The sequence below is a fragment of the Marmota marmota genome, unplaced genomic scaffold (assembly GCF_001458135.2).
Source record: "Marmota marmota marmota unplaced genomic scaffold, marMar, whole genome shotgun sequence".
Lineage (NCBI taxonomy): Eukaryota > Metazoa > Chordata > Mammalia > Rodentia > Sciuridae > Marmota > Marmota marmota.
Window position 1 is genome coordinate 28,144,940 of NW_026000026.1, and position 4,807 is coordinate 28,149,746.

The following is a 4,807-nucleotide window of genomic DNA, read 5'->3' on the forward strand; positions in this document are numbered from 1 at the left end:
CAGAGGACACAGAACTGAGGGGGGTTAATTTGGAAAAAAGTTAAATATTACTTATTCATACATTTATTTATATTTATTATTTAAAGTAAGTATTTCTATTTTACTTCTTTTATTGCTTCTGATTACTTAAAATCTGAATATTTAGACTTTATGGCTACTCCTTAAAAAATTATCTTTCTCTATATTAAAATAAAAATATTTAAATATATGCAGACACATTAAAATATTTTTTACAAAAATATATTCACGACATAAAAAATATCTTTATATAAGCATACAAAGGAATTTTAAAATGTCAGACATCTCCTCTTTCCCCAACTCATGCCAGTGGACACACTTGTTGCTAATTTGCAGTGAGCCTTTTCCAATATTTCTGAGCCCTCAGGGATTGGAGCACCCCCTACTGGTTCCTGAGAAAAATTCAGACCCATGTACAAATATCTGACAGTGTTTCAGTCCCGCGTAATATGTAATGCCTGTGGGAGTTGGGAGCATGACTCTACAGAAGGATTTGAGTATTTTTCTTATTTGACATTGGCAATCTAATGCTTTTTATCCTGTAGGATATGACTTTCTGGGGTCACCATGCCATTAAATTCCATGACCAAGATTTCACAATCACAAATGATTATTGAGCCCCTACTGTGCCTAAGTCATGGAGACTCATCAGAAATGATTTGTGCTTTCTGGAAGTCTGGAGTCATGGGGATTGGGAGGGATGTAAGATGGGTAGAGGTGATGAGTTAGAAGTCCCGGTGAATAATCATATAAATACAAAATAAAAATCCAAGTTAACAATTACTACACTGGTGAATAAAAGCCAGAATGGAGCATGTGTGGGGGAGGGACCAGACGGGAGAGGCTCTCTGATGGGGGACATGTGAGTTGACACCTGACATGAAGGACGGGAGAGGCTCTCTGATGGGGGACATGTGAGTTGACACCTGACATGAACTAGGAGGGGAAATCGTGTGAATCTAAAGGAGCGAGTTGCAGGGAACAGTGGGGCAAAACCTGAGGTGGGAGCATGCCTGGCATGTGTGTGGAACAAGAAGGAAGCGACGCTCCCAGGGTGGAGAGGTGAGGGTGCAGGTAATCAGAGGTGAGGATAGAAGGTGGGAGGCAAAGAAAGTTCCAGCAGGACCTCATGAGCCATTGTGAGAACCTTGGCTCTTATTCTGAATGTGATGGGAAGCCCAGAAAGGTTTTGAGCAAAGAAGTGACAGGATCTGGCTCTTGTTTAAAAGAAAGCCTTGGGTGCTGCAGAGAATCCATGGAGAAGGCTACCACAACCATCCAGGTAACAGAGGCATCATGGTGGCATGGACCAGGGTGGTAGCAATGGGTGGGCTCAGAAGTGGAGACAGAGCCCATGAGTCAGGCCAAGGGATTGGGTGCAGGAGGTCAAGGAAGAGGCATGCAGCTGACACCCTGATCTTTAGGCCTCAGCAGTTCAGTGGTTCTGTGTGTCTCCACCGACCCTCAGAACCTAGCTGCCATGTTTTAGGAAGCCCAGACCACATGAAGCGGCTTATGCAGGTGTTCCAGGCAATAGACCAGCTGAGGTTCCAGCCACCAACCATGGGAGTAACTAAGCCCTGGATGTTGAGTTACCCCAAACCTTGAGTCTTCAAGCTGAGGCTCTAGATACTGTGGTACAGAGGCCAGCCATCCCACAGTGCCTTGTTCAAACTTCTCACCCTTGAGAATATACAAAATATTTTTCACAACTGAGTTTTGGCGTAGCTTGTTATGCAGCAACAGTGACTAGAAGAAGCCTCAGCGCACGTCAGCCTGGTGCATAATTCCCCAGTGTCATCATGACCATCTCCCCTATTATTTCCAGGGTTGTCAATGTCCAAGTAGGTATTAAAGCCAATTATAACCTTTATTCTAAGTATTATTTTATTATGGTCTCCTGTTGTGCTTGGCTGGTGTCTGTTTGCTGAGGGCACAGATACTTTCCCCACCCAGGGCAGAGACAACCCTTGTGATGCTGCTTAAAAACAGTTGCTTGTAGTCAACAAGAGGCCTGCTCATCATGGAGGAGCAGAACTGAGGTCTCCAGGTCACTCTGCAGGAAGGAATGTGACCTGCAACACGGGACTCATCAGTCCACCTAGTGACTCCCAGGTCAACCCGACTCAAAACAAGCTTTCTCACCATCCAGGCCATCCATCTATTCAGTCAAATACAGCCCTTCTGAGCAGGGATTTTGCTCTGCATATAAAAACACAGGAATCTGTGGCCTGGAGGTGGGGGCCATATCCTAATGGGGAGCCAGTCAGGAGCAAGTACACAGACCAAATCCAGGCAGATTGTGATAAATGTAATGAAGGAAAGGCAGGTTTTGACCTGGGGAACGATAGGCAGTGTTCCCTCTTGGCCAGGCGAGATCCTTCATGGAATCGTGTTTCAGCTAAGACCTGGAGCCAAGCATGATAGACCTGACTGCAAGCAGGAGAAACCGACTCCGGCTGAATCAAGGGCAGGGGAAAATATGTGAAGATGCTGAAATATTTCCAAGACTACCTGAAAAAATGAAAGAATCCAACTTAGAAAACAGGGAAAGCCCTACAGATGTAGCTCAGTGGGAGAGCATCGGCCTAGTGTGTACAAGGCCCTAGTAGCCACACAGCCACCATAACTGTCAAAATGACATCATAAACCTATCAGGTGAGACCTCATTGCGTGGCCTAAGAATCCATTGTGGCCACCGAAACCATTGCTATTATCTCCTAGAATGGAGTTCCAAATGTCCCCTCCTTCTTGCCACCAGCTCCCAATTAAAATTTCCCAATGAGAATATCTGCTTGGCTCAGTCTATGTTATGCAACTTGTCATGGCCTTGCTGCAACAAAATCTAGGGAAGTAATGATGTGGGCAAGATGCTTGGATCCACAGCAGCCATCCTGTGCCAATGCAGCCACAAGTATGAAGAGCAGCCAGCCAGCAAGGGTAGGGAAACAGAGGGATTAAAAGAACTAAGTCCTCTGTGGTGCTGCTGAGCTGCTTCATCAGTCTTGGGGATGAATTCTGGAAATTTTATTAAATAAACAATATAGAGCTTGAGGATCTTAAGCCACTATTGTTGGGGAGTCCATTACTTGCAGAGAAAGCATTTTAACTGTTATATTTTTATCTAAAATGACTGGAAGGATGTGCTCTAATGGATGCGGGGCAGGTCAGTAAGATTTCTCAAATGTTGGTATGAATCAGGATTGACAGGAGATACTTATTAAGATGCAGATTCTCACGACCCATTCCTGAATTTGAGGAGTGTACTTTTAATGGCATCCACAGTACCGTGAGGCACACAGTCCATGGAGCATACTTGGTAAATTCTACCAACAGAGGTCCCTTGGCTTTGGGGAGCATGGGACAGACAGACAGACCCAACAGGCTCCATTCTCTTATTCTTCCTCCCGGAGTCCCTATTTCTCATCTGCAAAACTTAAAATGATCATCAGTGTCAAATAGCTAACAGTGCCTGAGCACAGTAACAATATATATAATAATATTTATTCACAAGACTACTAGGACCAAGGGGCTCTACCTGTCAACTGACTGTATAACTTTAGGACAATTATCTACACCCTGTGCCTCAGTTTCCCTCTTGTACGATGCACATAAAAATGTGCCCACTATAAAGAATCATGACCATGGTTGACTTCATGATATTGAGCCCTTACAACAGCCTGACAGAGGGAAAGGCTCAGTACAAGTCAGCTTTAATTATTACCACAAGAGCCAGGCATTAGGGAAAAAAAACAAAAAACATCATTTTAGTCAACATGATTCCCACCCAACCCCCACAGCACGAGGACTCGAGAGAACCAGCAAGGACAATTCGTTTTGCCTGGACGTAATTGGAAAGATATTCGAAGGAAGTGAGGTTTGAGTTCACCTCTGATCAGAAGTGGCCTCAGCCGGGCCTGGTGGCTCTCACCTGTAATCCCAGCAGTTTGGGAGCCTAAGGCAGGAGGATTGCAAGTTCAAAGCCAGCCTCAGCAACCTAGTGAGGCACTGAGCAACCCAATGAGACTCTGTCTCTAAATAAAATTCAAAATAGGTTGAGGGTGTGGCTCAGTGGTCAAGTTCCCCTGAATTCAATCCCTAGAAGACTTCCCCCCCAAAAAAAAAAAGTGGTCTAAACAGGGCAGGATCCGTGGCACCAGGAAGATGCCTAGGCTGAGAAATCATCGCATAATTCTGAGGGTTTGCCTAGAGCAGAGCAGAAGGCCCCCTTCTTTTTGAAGTCACAAGGACAGATGCAGGTAGCTGTGGCCTGAATGTTAAGACCCAAGGATAGTGAGGACTGGTGACGGCCTGCTGCAATATTAATCATCATCAGCAGAGGGAGACCTAGACTAGAACCAGCCCGTGGAATGTAACAACTAGCTGATGTCAAGACTGGAAACCAGTGTTTTCAGCTTGCCACAAGGTTAGGGCTGTTAGCTCAATGGCAGAGTGCTTGCCTGGCACGTGTGAGGCACTGGGTTCGATCCTCAGCGTCATATAAAAATAAACAAAGACATTCTTTCCATTTACGACTACAGAGAGAGAGAGAGAGAGAGAGAGAGAGAACCAACACCCTAAGAGTGCGTTAAAAGCAGCTGGGAAGCCGGGAGGTTTTGGGGGTACATATCTGTAATCTCAGCAACATGAAGGAGGATCATGAGTTCAAAGCCAGCCTCAGCCAGCCTCAGCAACTTACTGAGGCCCTGAGCAATTTAGAAAAACCCTGTCTCAAAATAAAACATAAAAAGGGCTGGAGATGTGGCTCATGGTTAAGTGCCCCCTGGGT